This window comes from Bison bison, unplaced genomic scaffold, assembly GCF_000754665.1.
Source record: "Bison bison bison isolate TAMUID 2011002044 unplaced genomic scaffold, Bison_UMD1.0 scf7180017864223, whole genome shotgun sequence".
In the NCBI taxonomy this organism is placed as follows: domain Eukaryota; kingdom Metazoa; phylum Chordata; class Mammalia; order Artiodactyla; family Bovidae; genus Bison; species Bison bison.
This window is the reverse complement of record NW_011494795.1, coordinates 3,629,230-3,645,640: the sequence shown is the minus strand read 5'-3', so window position 1 is coordinate 3,645,640 and position 16,411 is coordinate 3,629,230.

Below are 16,411 nucleotides of genomic sequence, written 5' to 3'. Positions count from 1 at the left end.
ATGCTGAGATGTGATCAAAGCCATACCTAGAGGAAAATGAATGTACTTAAATACTGACATTTCTTAGCAAGAGGGAATAAAAAGCATTTCAGCTCAGACCTAAAAGAAAAAGGAAAGTTATTAAAAATGTGCTCTAGAAAACAGTACTTGATAAGCTTGTTGTCACATAGGAAGGACTTCACTGTGTCGTGGGGAGTACCGGTGTCTGCGTCCGGGCAGAGCTGCGTCTCTCCCTCTCCACTGCCTCACCTCCCATCCCTGTCTTTTGCAGAGTTTTCTTTCCCTGTTCTGTCTCGGGCTGTAACAGCCACACCTGGAGCTCTCCCCAGGTCAGCCATCTACTTTGAGCTGCCCTTTCACTGCCACAAGGAGGGCAGGGGGTTATGGGCGGGGAGCTTATGAGTCCGGCTGTTCTCAGCTCCACGTTTTCATCAGTTTATTGTCGAGCCACTCTTGTTTTCTGTATTTGTTGGCTCTGAGCTGGGAACTTCTTTTGGCTTCTCTGAGAACTGCTCTTGCCTTCTGTTTGGGGCCACAGTTAACATTGCTCGGTCTTCCAGGAATCCCTCATGTTTTCAGTCCTGCAATTTTTCTGGTTTCCAGGCACCCTATAAAATATTTAATCTGCTGATGGCACCATTTTTGGGTCCAGAATTCTTTAATAACAACAGTCTTCTGTCAGTGCATGAGGCCTTTGGTGGGAGAGAGAACAGACACGTGTGCACAGATGCCCTGCTTTTTTGGCTTTTGTTTTTGTGGTGTGTTATCTCCTTGAAGTTCTTTAAGTGCTTACTTTCAAATTTCTTCTGTTTGCTGAACTAACAGTTAGTGAGGGGTTGGGAGTGTGCACCTATCCCTGTTGTACACGAGGAGACACTGAAGTCACAATAAGGATTCAGACCTGGCTGTCTGACTTCAAGTCCATCCCAGCGGCTTCACTGACTTTTCTGGGTGTTAGTTGGGTGCCTCTTTTTCATGCCATTTCTTTACCTCAAACACCCAGTGTTTCTTGTATTCCTGTTCACATCTGTAGGTAATGATCAATGACGGAGTGTATTTCTTTAGCTCAAGTGAGAATTTCCCCCTCACCCCATGGCAAATACAGGTTCAGCACAAGGGCTCAACTTCAGATGACTTTTCAGGGGCCAGGAGGGGCTGCTGAAGGGCAGGGGTTTTCCTGAGCTTCCCGCTGGGGGAGGCAGCCCTGCCCATTTCCTCTGTCCCTTTGTGCACCTGGCTGTCTTCCCGGTTAGCAGGCTGTGCGCATGCCCACCCACCCCTCCCCTGGGGCAGACATCAGAGTTAAGCGGTTGAGGTAGGGAGACTCACTCAGCACTCCTACCCTCCAGTTAGTTATTTGGCCAGTTGTGTGTGGCCAGCTCCCTCCCCTCGCCTGCACTGTACTGATAATGGGATTATTCTGAGCGTCTGCTGGGAAACTTGTCAACTGTCACAGGTTCCTTATGTTTCCTTGGATTTGCCATTGTGTTCTCATCAATTTTAGTTTTTCCAGAAATTCACTCATCTATTCCACAAATGTTTATTGTGGAGGGCAAATGTGTTGGGCCTTAGAAAATTAAGGTGAACAAAAAGAGAAACAGCCCATCGTGATGGAGTTTATACATAGTTGTGTGGGGAAGATGGGCATTAAACAGATGACTGACTTACAGGAAGCTCATGTTCTGTGAGGAAAAGGTGCAGTGTGCTTTGGGGACACATGAAAGGGCTACTTACTGGGAGAGGGATTGTTGTAGAACTCTACCTGGAGTCGGTGACAGTTGACCTGAGCTCTGGGAAGAGAAAGAAGACCTAAGAGACGAAAGGCAAGGACAAGAGTGTTGCCGGCAGGGGGGAGAGGAGGTGGAGACCTTACAGATGAGGGTGAACACGGTCTACTGGGTATTTCCTCTTGCTATTGCTATGTTTATTTTCATTATATATTTATTCTCCCATTTCATGAAGTGGGGGAGAGAGAAAAAGTTTGATCAGTTAGTTGTCTTAATTGAAACAAGAAGTCTCAAAGAATAATAATCTGGGAAAATTTTTCTGATATAAGCAATAAATGAAACATAAAAAAACTTACATATTGTATGTGCTATGCTATATATAAATGAATATGAAGGCACTATTCCAATACCAGGGCTTCTCTCATAGCTCAGTCGGTGAACAATCTGCCTGCAATTCAGGAGACCCAGGTTCGATTCCTCAGTTGGAAAGATCCCCTGGAGAAGGAAATGGCAATCCACTTCAGTATTCTTGCCTGGAAAATCCCATGGACAGAGGAGCCTGGCAGGCTATAATCCACGGGGTCACAAGAGTCAGATACAACTTAGTGACTAGACCACCACCACCACCATACCAATACCAAAAATATTATCCTTATTAGGTGGGATGATGTGATTTTTTATGACCTTTTTTATACTTTTCTATTTGATTTTCAGCTTTCCTATGAGTGTGGATTGCTTTTGTAGTCAGAAAAAAAATTTCTTAATGTCTAATTTATGGTTTGACTTATAAGCCCAAAAAAACAATTGCTAAGTAATTTTGAGAGAGCAAGCTTTAAATTAAATTTTTAAAGTTAGGACATGTATGGCAGTTTTTAAAATATGCCATGAAGGAGCCAGGCTGCCTCTCCCTGACTTACTGTTCTTTCAGTGTGGCTGTTGGCATCACAGCAACGAGGTGGCTGCTGCAGCTTTAGACATTTCGTCTATATCCAGGCAGGGCAAAGGAGGCGGGGCATTTCAGCTGGGTGTGTCCCTTTTTATCAGAAAATAAGCAGCTATCACAGAAACCTCACCTGTTGGACTCCCGTTTGCCTGTCACTGGTTAAAACTGTGTCACAGAGCTGTTTGTAGTTAACTGTAAGGAAGCCTGAGATAGCAACTTTTTGTTCTTTGTTTTTAAGCCAGAGCACATTGCTCTTCAAAACGAAATAGGGTTCTATTAATAAAAGGATGAATGGATATTGGTTAGGCAACTTGCTGTGTCAGCTACAGGAATGGTTGCTTATAGATGGTAATAAAAGTCAGGAGCATGATTAAGACTACTCAGAGGGAGTATTCAGAGTAAGAAATGAGAATCGGTGAAAGAGCCTGAGGAACTTTAGGATCAGAGGAATGTGTATTCTCCAGCGAGGGCACTAAGAAAGAGGGACTGTGAGAGTGGCAGAAAGGTGATCACCTGATGGGTGTGGCATTTTCTAAGCCTCTGAGAGAGAGGAAGACAGTTTATCTTGTCCTGTGTGCTGATGAGTCAAGTACACCAAGAACTAAGGTGTGAACTTATTGTTGAGTCTCTAAAGTCATGTCTGACTTTTTGCGACTCCATGGACTGCAGCATGTCAGGCTTCCCTGTCCTTCACTATCTCCTGGAGTTTGCTAAGACTCATGTCCATTGAGTTGGTGATGCCATCCAACCATCTTGTCCTCTGTCACCCCCTTCTCCTCCTGCCTTCAATCTTTACTAGCGTTGGGATCTTTTCTAATGAGTTGGCCCTTCACATCAGGTAGCCAAAGTATTGGAGCTTCAGCATCAGTCCTTCCAATGAATATTCAGGGTTGATTTCCTTTAAGGATCAACTGGTTTGATCTTGATGTCCAAGGGTTTCTCAAGAGTCTTCTCGAGCACCACAGTTCAAAAGCATCAGTTCTTCAGCACTTAGCCTTATTTATGGTCCAGCTCTCACATCTGTACATGACTATGGAAAAAACCATAGCTTGGACTATACCAACTTTTGTCAGTAAAGGTACTATGCTGACTTTGTTGGCAAAGTGATATCTCTACTTTTTAATGTGCTGTCTAGGTTTGTCATAACTTTCCTTCCAAGAAGCAAGTGTCTTTTAATTTCATGGCTGTGGTCACTGTCTGCAGTGATTTTGGAGCCCAAGAAGAGAAAATTTATCACAGCTTTCACTTTCTCCCCATCTGTTTGCCATGGAGTACATCATGCAAAATGCAGGGCTGGATGAAGCACAAGCTGGAATCAAGATTGCTGGGGGAAATATCAATAACCTCAGATATGCAGATGACACCACCCTTAAGACAGAAAGCGAAGAAGAGCTAAAGAGCCTCTTGATGAAAGTGAAAGAGGAGAGTGAAAATGTTGGCTTAAATGTCAACATTCAAAAAACTAAGAACATGGCATCTGGTGCCATCACTTCATGGCAAATAGATGGGGAAACAATTGAAACAGTGAGAGATTTTATTTTTGGGATCTCCAAAATCACTGCAGACAGTGACTGCAACCATGAAATTAAAAGACATTTGCTTCTTGGAAGAAAAGCTATGACGATTCTAGACAGTGTATTAAAAAGCAGGGACATTACTTTGTGAACAAAGGTCCGTCTAGTCAAAGCTATGCTGTGGTTTTTCCAGTAGTCATGTATGGATGTAAGAGTTGGACTATAAAGAAAGCTGAGCGCTGAAGAATTGATGCTTTTGAACTGTGGTGTTGGAGAAGACTCTTGAGAGTCCCTAGGACTGCAATGAGATCCAACCAGTCCATCCTAAAGGAAATCAGTCCCGAATATTCATTGGAAGGACTGATGCTGAAGCTGAAACTCCAATACTTTGGCCACCTGATGTGAAGAACTGACTCATTGGAACAGACCCTGATGCTGGGAAAGATTGAAGGCGGGAAGAAAGGGACGACAGAGGATGAGATGGTTGGGTGGCATCATCGACACGATGGACATGAGTTTGAGTAGACTCCGGGAGTTGATGATGGACAGGGAAGCCTGACATGCCACAGTCCATGGGGTCGCAAAGAGTTGGACACGACTGAGTGACTGAACTGATTTGCCATGAAGTGATGGGACTGGATGCCATGATCTCAATTTTTTGAACATTGAATTTTAAGCCAACTTTTTCACTCTCTTCTTTCACTTTCATCAAGAGGTTCTTTAGTTCCTCTTTGGTCACTGCCATTAGAATGGTATCATCTGCATATCTGAGGTTATTGCTATTTCTTCCAGCAATCTTGATTCCAGCTTGTGATTCATCCATTGGTGACCTTGGAGAAAGTGTTTTCAGTGGTGGCTGTGGGCTATTTAGTAAAGAGGGATAAAGTAGTGGCAGTGAGAGTAAAGGACTCTCAAAGGCTTCTGAGCAAAACAGAGGGTGGGAAAGGGAGAGCAGTGATTGGGGGAGCTGTGTGTTTGGACAGTGATACTGGACTGCAGCTAAATGTCTGAGAAAGGCTTTCTATTGGAGAATTGTATTTCCCAAGGGACATGGAAGTTGTTGCGATTTAGAGCCCGGAGGGGGAAGGTAAGCTTTGCAGTAAGGAAAGACAGGGACACAGAAGGACTTTCCATAGTTTGGTGGCAGGGATGTCTTTTCTGGGAGATGAGTAAAGACGTCTTCCTCAGTGTTATGAGAGAGATGGCAGATGTGGAGACTGAAGAGAATGGACAGGATGATTGATAAGTTTTGTAGGAAATTTGGGGGAGAGTGAGATATGGATAGGCGGGTTGCAGCCCAGTCATGCTTAGGAACCTGAGTTAAATTAAGTTCCGCAGTACCAACATGCCCTGCATCATTATCTTACGGAGGAACATATTTTAAAAAATTTAGCTGACATTTCTGACTGATACCTATAAGCACTTTAGAGGTACATAATCATAGATTTGTAGAAAAAAGCTGTTGAAACATGCTTAATAGGTTTCTTTGTCTCTGAAGCAAGTAATTTTTAATAATAACAACTAACATTTATTGAGGGCTCCACTCTGTCCCAGGTGAAAAGGTAAGCACATTACCTGCATGATTTATACAAACTTCACAAGAGAAATCTAGCAGGCAGGTGTATTATTGTTGCCATTTAAAAGATGAATAAACCTAGGTGCAGATAATTAATAACATGTTCTAGATCACAAGGCTAGTTAGTAGTAACAACAGGACTTGACCTGCGTCTCATTGACTCCAGAGTTGTGTTATTAACTACTGTTGTGTGGATCGAACCACATAAAATATCCTGTTTTGTAGGTAAAAAATGACAGAAGATCGGCAGTTTTATGGCTCAACCCCATACACAGTATTCACCCAAATAGTTGCCAAGGTGATAGATTGCTTTGTTCCAGGTGTTGCCCTAAGTATTTTAGTTGCCATATTCTGTGACGTTTTGAACTATTTATTCAGTACAACCTTAGTTATTTTGATTTTTGAAATCACATTTGTTCTCATTTTTAAATAGTATCTTTGGTTTGTTTTATTTTTTTTGCTTATTTTTGGCCTGGATTTGCGGCTTGTGGGATGTCACTTCCCAGACCAGGGACTGAACCTTGGCCTTGGCAGTGAAAACACTGAATCTTAACCGTTAGACCACCAGGCAACTCCCCAGTTTTGTTTTGCTTTTTCTTCTTTGTTGCCGTGCGTGGGCTCTCTCTAGTTGCGGTTTCTCGTTTCTCTAGTGGCTGCTTGCTGTGGAGCACAGGTGCTAGGTGCGTGGGCTCAGTGGCTCCGCAGCATATGGGATCCTCCCGGATCAGGGCTTGGACCCATGTCCCTGGCATTGGCAGGCGGATTCTAATGCAGTGTACCACCAAGGAAGTCCTGTTTTACTTTAAATAAGTACATTTTTATAGTGATGTTACCTTTTCCTGATTATACTGACAAATTGTGTTTTGTGCTGGTGGGAATCTGCTGGGAATATTGGCAAAAATATAGAAGAAAACAAACATTACAACTTTAATTTCTCACAATATAAAAATAGACTAAATTGCAGGAGGTGTAAGCCTGCTTATTTAGTATTCATTTCCATTATTTATCTATTATCTATATCCATAATTTATCTATTGTCTGTGAATATATATAAAATCATTATAAGCCAAAGCACAGGGTAAATATCAGTTTCTTTCAAGACATTTCTTCTGGTTATAAATCAATCCATACTTATAGAAATATTGAAAATCAAATATATAAAATCATATATAATCAAATATATATAAATTACATATAATCAAGTATTGTATAAAAGTCAAATAATTATGAATTTGTTTTCTCCATACATCTGATTCAGTGAGTGGTAGTCAGGAAATATGGATTCATTTTTAATTCAGGAGATTTCTGACATTACATATTATTGACTGCTGATCATCCCAATTCCCTTTTATTTATGAATAAAAGTTTTGAGTAAAGAGAAGGAATTCTTCCTAACTTCTCACTTCACCTCCAACTTGTGAACACCCCCAGGTACCAATGATATTAAAAGTAAATCGGCCACTCTTTCATACTAATAAAATATTCATAAATAGTATTCTTATACTTCAGTTAAAATTTTCCATTTAAAATCATGAATTTAGAAATTGGGTGATTATTTTTTTCAAATTAAGGTCTTAATTAAAAGGATAAAAGTTATCCTTGTGACAGTGGTTGCCCAAGTTAGTGGAGGATATTTGACCTCTTATCTGCCTTCATATAATCAGTTAGGTTGCATGCATATCGAAGCCCTTAAAGTGTCTACTAATTGTGCTCTGTGTTGGGGACCTGATCTTAAACTGAATAGTCTTAGTATTTGCATATAAATTTTAGTTCAGGTATAAGAATTTTTTAAGGTGGCATGGAAATTAATTATGTGACTGTGAAAAATAATTTCCCCCAAGTTAATTGCACAAATTACTGTAGCCCTAAAAGGTTAATGATTGTCAAACATCTCTGATGCATGGCACCTATTAAATGCCAGTATCACTTGAATTAGCTCGACTAGACCTTCTTGAACCAATAGTCTCAGCCAAAGGACAACAGCACACAGTGCCCTTTTTCCTGTTGTAGAGGGACACTCTTTAAACTCTGCAGCTAGAGGGCTTACGCCAGTCTCAGTCACGGTAGATCCTTCTAGTTCAAATTAAAACAGTTGGCAGAAAACTACAAAAGTAAAGCAATCATCCTTCAATTAAAAAATAAATTAATTAAAAAACAGTTTATATTTCAGAAGGTAATTGTGATCATGTATTATTCACACTGTACTTCATAGAACTGCTGAGTTATTACTTGAAGTTTGGAAATAAATGTATTTTATGCAGACTTAATATAGATGTTAAAGAACTAAATAGAATTGATGCATAGTTATTACTGTGGATATTTGAAATGAAACTTCTTTTATAGCTGTTTATAGAAGAAAACGTTATTATATGGTTAATATTTTAACTTTATTTTAAAATGCCAAACTTTCTTATGTGTTTGTTAATCTTTGCCTTTTAATCTTTCTGTTTAATGGATACCTTTTAGTGACTGTCAGTAATTAGCCAGTTCCAAAGGAATCAGCTGGAATGTACTTTTCAGTAGTGGTATATCCTGAAGAACAGTCTGAGGAACAGAAGTTCCTTTAAGAGACACTTTTCCAAAAATGATTGCATGGCTCAGTAAATTTGGGAAAGACCACATACTGCATCCTCTCTTTACAAGGCTAACAATGTACATTAACAGACTGAAGGATCTGAGAAACCTCGAGGAAATAAATAAGGTTAACATTGTCTAATTCGGTGTTTCCTAATCTTACTCGATGACAGAAATTTCTACTCTTTTTATTGACTGACTCTTTGTGACCCCATAGACTATAGCCCTCCACACTCCTCTGCCCATGGGATTTCCTAGGCAAGAGTACTGGAGTGGGTTGCCATTTTCTACTTTAGGGTATTCCTGACCCAGGGATTGCACCCACATCTCTCATGTTTCCGGTATTAGCAGGCATATTCTGTACTGCTGAGCACCCTGGGAGCCTAATACAGTGTGTAGTTGATTCACAGTGTTAGTTTCACATGTAAAGTGATTCAGTTTTCCACACCTACACCTATTCTTCAGATTCTTTCTCCTTATTAGTTTGTTTTCTATGTGTGTGTGTCTAATTCTGTTTTGTATCATTTTTGATACAAAGTTTCTGTTTTGTATCGTTTTAAGTGATACAAAGTTCATTTGTATCATTTTTTTAGTTTCCGCATATAAGTGATACCATGTGATATTTGTCTTTCTCTGTCTTACTACACTTAGTAGATGGGAGTACCAGACCACCTTACCTGCCTCCAGAGAAACCTGTACGCAGGTCAAGAAGCAATAGTTAGAACAGGACTGGTTCCAAAATGGGAAAGGAGTACATCAAGGCTGTATACTGTCACCCTGGTTATTTAACTTGCAGGCAGAGTACATAATGCAAAATTCCGGGCTGGATGAAGCACAAGCTGGAATCAAGGTTGCTGGCAGAAATATCAATAACCTCAGATATGCAGATGACACCATCCTTATGGCAGAAAGCAAAGAAGAACTAAAGAGCCTCTTGATGAAAGTGAAAGAGGAGAATGAAAAAGTTGGCTTAAAACTCAACATTCAGAAAAGTAAGATCTTAGCATCCGGTTCCATCACTTCATGGCACACAGATGGGGAAATAAAGGAAACAGTGTCAGGCTTTATTTTCTTGGGCTCCAAAATCACTGCAGACAGTGACTGCAGCCATGAAATTAAAAGACACTTGCTTCTTGGAAGAAAAGTTATGACCAACCTAGACAGCATATTAAAAAGCAGAGACGTTACTTTGCCAGCAAAGGTCCATATAGTCAAAGTTATGGTTTTTCCAGTAGTCATGTATGGATGTGAGAGTTGGACTATAAAGAAAGCTGAATGCCAAAAAATTGATGCTTTTGTACTGTGGTGTTGGAGAAGACTCTTGAGAGTCCCTTGGGCTGTAAGGAGATCAAACCAGTCAATCCTAAAGGAAATCAACCCTAAATAGTCATCGGAAGGACTGATGATGAAGTTGAAACTCTAATACTCTGGCCACCTCATTCAAAGAGCTGACTCATTGGAAAAGACCCTGATGCTGGGAAAGAAAGAAGGCAGGAGGAGAAGGGGGCGACAGAGGACGAGATGGTTGGATGGCATCACCAATGCAATGGACGTGAGTCTGAGCAAACTCCAGGAGATGCTTAAGGACAGGGAAGCCTGGTGTGCTGCTGTCCATGTGGTCAAAAGAGTTGGACATGACTGAGCCTGAGTGACTGAACAACAAATGATAATCTCTGAGTCCATCTATGTTGCTGCAAATGGCATCATTTCATTTTTTACTGGCTGAGTAATAGTCCATTGTGTGTGTATACATGCACACACACAGACACGTATATATATGTACATCGCATCTTCTTTACCCATTCATCTCTTGATGGGTACTTAGATTGCTTCCATGTCTTGGCTGTTGTAAATAGATCTGCAGTGAATGTTGGCGTGCATGTATCTTTCCCAATTACAGTTTTTTCCAGCTATATATCAGTGGAAGCTAGAAAAGGCAAGGAAATGGATCCTCCCTAAGAGGTGCCAGAGGGAGTGAAGCTCTGGCTGACTTTTGCCCTTTTATATTCATATTTTGGACTTCTGGCCTCCAGGACTGTTAGAATAAATCACTGTTATTTTTTGCCATCAGTTTGTAATAATTTGCTATAGCAGCAATGGAAAACAAATACAGATGTGGGTTCCTGGAAGAGGGGTGCTGCTGTACCAAATGCTTTAAAAGGTAGAAGTAACTTTGGAAATGGTTAATGGCTGGAGGGTTGATTTTGATGTGCATGACTGAAAAACCTAGGTTGCCTTGAGTAGAGTGTTGGTAGAAATATGGATGTTCAAGGCTCTGCTGAGTGCACAGAAGGGAATGGGAAGCTTGTTATTGGAACTGGGGGAAGCAGATTCTGGTTTTACAATATCATGGCAGAAGGCTTAGCTGAATTATGCCCTGAAGTTTTATAAAAAGCAGAACTTGTAAGTGATCGGCTTGAATATCTAGCTGAGGATTTTTCCATACAGTGTGCTGAAGGTGCGTCTTGGTTCCTTGTTGCTGCTTATGGTACAATTCGAGAAGTTCTTTCTGTGGACTGCAGCTTCAGTGCGTAGCCTAGAGTTCCAGAGTGCCCTTTCTGACAGCCTGCCCCAGTGGGCACACTTTGAATAGCAAGGTTTTAGAGAACCATCATTGTTTGTTTAGAGTGTCAAACATATGTCATACGTATAGGAGTTTCAATTTGCTCATCAGTCTTCAACATGTTACAACTGACAGTAACTTAATTGATCTAATTACAGTGATCCAAGCCAGTATATAAGAACCACACCTTCTCTTATTCTGAAAAGTTTTGGTGTTTGTCCCCTACTATGTTGAAGAGCATTTCTCTCCCCTCTGCCCCTCCCCTCCATTCATATTTACTTTGCACCCTGGGATTGTGACCTTATTTGGAAATAGGGTCTTTTCAAATGTGTTGAAGTTGAGATGAGGTCATGCAGGATTAGATGAACCCCAATCTAGTGACATTCCCTTATGCAGTGAGGGGAATTAGGACCCAGGGACACATAGGGAGAATACCACACGAAGACAGAAGCAGAGATGGAAATTGTGCTGCTTTAAGCTGAGAACACCAAGCGTTGCTTCAGCCACCAGGAGCCAGGAGAGAGCCATGCAGGAGATGCTCCTTCTGAGCCCCCGAGAAGGAACTGACCCTGTTGGCAGTCTTAATCTTGGGCTTCCAGTCTCCAGAACTTTGAAAGAATAAATTTCTGTTGTTTTAAGCTATTTAGTTTGTTGTATTTTGTTTTGACAACTCTAGGAAACAAATCCATCTTCTAACAAGTACAAATTAGGTAAAGGGCTCTAGCAAATTAATTAAAACCTGATAGCAAATGTCACTCTCCCACAGAGCCAATGACTATGATGGCTGTCTTCCAAATTTGGAATTCTGGAGGTGAAAGTTAGTGACGATAGCTCCTTGGATAATTCTCAAACCTTTTGTACCAGGTGAGATTTAGAATGAAGTGAAAAGACATTTTAACAAAATCAAGCAATATCAAACTAAGAAGGGACAAGAAAGAACTAGAAGGGAGGTTGCATAAAGTGGCCCCATGTCTTTTGCAATTTGTTTCTTTGCTTGTAATTTTTGCCCTGGGCTGGCCAGAGAAGTAATAGATAGACTCTACAGAAGTCAGCTCTTAAATTGAACTTCCCGTCATTCTTTTCCTCTGTCCCATCAACCCCCACATGACCTTTGGTCTTTGTGCAGGACTTAGAAATGCACTTCGAATGTAAGCAGTTGCTTATAGCAGTGCTGGGACCCAACACATGCCTCTTTTTGTGGAATAGAGTTGTCCCTTGAAATTCTGCTTTAAAGTACATTCTATGAAGTGAAGCTGTGTTTTTTTCTTTTTAGTTTTTCTACCTTAGAATAAAAGATTTCTTCCCACAAGGAAGTAATTTTACCCAATATGTAATTTTAAAAACTATTTCAAAGAAAATATATGTATCCAATAAACAAAAAAATAGGAATATTAAAAAAATATTCTCTATTCAAGATAGCATGATATATATAGCCTAAGATTAAATTAGAAAAAAAAAAAAACATGCAGTCTTTGCAAAAGAGTTATCAGTAAGTGCACTGATGTACCATATTCACCGTGGAAGGTATCAGTTTTGTAAGGATGATGGTTGTTCACACATTAACCCATAAATTCAGCTCTAATCAATAACTGAGCACTTGCAGCGTTTTTCATAGCAGGCATTTCAAACTTCACAGAAGAGAATAGTATCATGAACCATGTGCCCATCATCTAGCTTTGACTGCTGCTGCTCCTGCTAAGTCGCTTCAGTTGTGTCCAACTCTGTGCGACCTATAGACGGCAGCCCACCAGGCTTCCCGTCCCTGGGATTCTCCAGGCAAGAACACTGGAGTGGGTTGCCATTTCCTTCTCCAATGCATGAAAGTGAAAAGTGAAAGTGAAGTCGCTCAGTCGTGTCCGACTCTAGCAACCCCATGGACTGCAGCCTACCAGGCTCCTCCATCCATGGGATTTTCTAGGCAAAAGTACTGGAGTGGGGTGCCATTGCAGTTATCAACATTTTGATGATCTTGTTATAATTGAAGAGATTTGAGAGGAAGAATGTGTTGTTTTATTTTCCTGGAGAATTTTAAGAGAGGACTAGAAGTCATGTCATTTTTGCCTGTAATTACTTCCGTTTACATCCTAGGTACTTAACTTTTTAAACATAACTACTGTTCCATTATCATACTGAAAGAAGTGAATAGTGGTTCCTTAATGTCGTCTAGTTTTCCATCCACATTCAGACTTCTCAGGTGGTGTCCAGACATGGCTTTTTCCAGTTGGCTTATTTGGATTAGGATGTAAACAAAAGTCCTTCCATTGTATTTGATTATGCCCTTCAAACCTCTTTGGTTGTATAATGGCTTTCCCTCTTATTTCCTGCAATTTATTTGCTGTATGTGTTTTTGTGTGAGATTGTGACACGTGTTTGGGGGGAGGGGTGGGTGTTCCAGTGGAATGCCTGAGCCTTCTCTTGAAAACCTTCCATTTGAGGTTTTAGTTCATTGATGATTATTGCCCAGAACCATAATTTCCTCAGGGGTTGAAAACCAGTATGTTTCTAATGATAGCATTCTTTATGCTTTTATTAGCTGGAATTCTTTATATAATTTATCCCTCATCAGCTATATAGTTACCCTGAAATAGTTATATTAGAAGGGAAAGATAAATCTTAATTTTTTTTCCTTTATCAGTTTTCAGAGTAGTAAGCTAATGCTTGATTATCTTCTGCTGTGTAACAAATTACCCCAAGATTCAAGGGGTGTAAAACAACTGTTTTATTAAACATCATTGTTTGATAGGTAAGGAATTTTGGAGGGCTTGGCCGACAGTACTGGTAAATGTGGAAGAAGGTGTGTGGGCTGATCTGAAGGGCCCAAGACCACGTCACTCATTCTCTGCCTGTGGACATGCAGCTGTTTCAGCATCATTGTTGCATAGACAACTCTTTTCCTGTTGAATGGGATGTAGAACACTTGTCAAAACTAAGCTGGCTGTGGAGGATTTATGGATTTGTTTCTGGACTCTCAGTTCTATCCTGTTGGTCTATATCTCTATCTTCATGCCAGTACCACACTGTTTTAAATGTTGTTGCTTTGTAGTAGGTTTTAAAATTAGGAGTATGAGTCCTCCAACTTAGTTCTTCTTTTTCAAGATTGTTTTGTTGTTTGGGACCCCTTTAAATTCCTTTTGGATTTGAGGATTGGCTTTTGCATTTCTATAAAAAAGACTCCTGGCATTTGATAAAGATTACACTGACTCTGTAGATCACTACAGGTAGTACTGATATCTTAACAATATTACGTTTTTTGATCCATGAACATGAGGTGTCTTTACTGTTATTTGTCTGCTTTATTTCAGCAATGTTATATAGTTCTTAGTGTACAATTCTTGTACTTTCTTGATGAAACTTATTCCTAGTTATTTATTCTTTTAGATTCTATTATAAATGGAATTGGTTTCTTAATTTCCTTTTAGATAGAGTATTGCTGATGTATAGGAATGTAACTGATTTCTGCATGTTGATTTTGTACTATGCAACGTTGCTGAATTCATTTAGTAAGCCCCAGTAACTTTCTTATAGATGCTTTGGGATTTCCTACACATAGGATCATATCATCTTTGAATAGAGAGAGTTTACTTCTTCCTTTCCAATTCAGATGGTTTTTTTACCTTTTTATTGTCTAAGTGCCCTGGCTAGAACTTCCAGTACAGTGTTGAATCACTGTGGTGAGAGTGGGCATCCTTTTCTTATTTCTGATCTTACATGGAAATCTTTCAGTGTTTCACTATTGAGAATGATGTTAGTTGTGGGTCATTTTGTAAATAACCTTCATTATTTTGAGAAAGTTTCCTTGTAGTCCTGCCTTTTAATGTGTTTTTTTTTTTAATTTTGAAAGAATATTGCATTTTGTCAAATGCTTTTGCTTGTCAATTATGATCATATGGTTCTCTTAATGTTCTTTGTTCTATTAATGGGTGTTACACCGATTGCCTTATGTTGAAGCACTGTTGCATTCCTGGGTAAATCAAATTTGGTCCTGGTGTATAATTCTTTTTAAAAAATTTATTTTTTTTAATCAAAGGATAATTGCTTTACAGTATTGTGTTAGTTTCTGCCATATATCAGCATGAATCAGTCATAGGTGTACATATATCCCCTGCCTCTTGAATCTCCCTCCCTTCTCCCCCCGCTTTACACCCCTCTAGGTTGTTACAGAGCTCTGATTTGAGCTCCCCAGTGGTACAGCAAACTCCTTTTGGCTATCTGTTTTACCTATGATAGTGTATATGTGTCCATGCCACCTCTCCATTCGTCCCACTCTCTCCTTCCTCCCCCTCTTCCTACCCCATGCCCGTGTCCATAAGTCTGTCATGGTGTGTAGTTCTTGAGATGCTGTTGGGTTTGGTTGCTGGTATTTTTTTTTGAGACCCTTGTTAGTTTTTGGTAGTTTTATTGGTTGCTAGAATAGCAAGTGTCTTAGTCTCATCTTGCACATTTCATCACTTCATTGTGGAATCGAGCATTTTGGAAAATAGCCCTTGTTCCATTTAGTGGAGACACTATTTAGAAACCATAGTTTCGGTTATTACTTTTCGGTGTTTACAGTGGTCAGAGCTAGAAAATACACACCAATACATACATTTCTATCTCTGAGGTCATGTACACACATACATATTTTTAGTAATATGATAAATATTAATTTTAAAGTGAAAAACCTATGCTTCTAAATGAAGTCAAAGTGTACTAGGTCATCTTTGATTTTATGTTGGAAAGTATGATACTATTCATTTGAATTATTCTGATATAACTATGATAGTTAGAAACAATGATACCACAGTATTTCTATTTACAGAAAGACTACAGAATGCAATTTAATATTTCTTTGCGGTTCTCTTCCTCCTCACATGCCTTTCTCCTCTCCATCCCCATTCCCAATCCCCTACCGTAAGCTGTATCCCTCTGGAGAGATGTTAGTGAAAATTCAACTTTTTTTTTGGCTTCACTGAGTGGCTTTGGGATCTCAGATCCCAGACCAAGGATTAAACCTGGGTCATGGCAGTGAAAACGCTGAATCCTAGCCGCTAGACCACCAGGGAACTCCGCAAATTCAGCATTTTAAAGTAACTTGAAGTAATTATTTTCTCTGTGTGGTTATGCCACCAACTTGTGCAATTTAGTTCATTTTCTATCTCAGTAACTGCCTTTTGTTTGTTTTTGCTTAATTTTGTTTTTAAATTACATAATAGGATTACATGGTTTCATTGTCAGCATTGTAAAAGAAGATATATGCAAAGAAATCAGCCCATGTTCTCTTCCTACTTTGTCATTTAAGTTGTTGCATTTGTTAGTATAAAGTTCATAGTATTTCCCCACAGAGCTTTTAATTTCTCAAGGGCCAGAGGTAGGCTTTCATTCCTGATTTTTGTGATCTGTATTTTCTCTTCTTTTTCTTGCTAAGGGTTTATATACTTAAAGGGTTTGTCAATTTTGTTGATTTTTAAAGAACTTATTTTTGGTTCTTCAAATTTATCTTAGAAAACTTATTTTTTCTATTATTTTTATTTTATA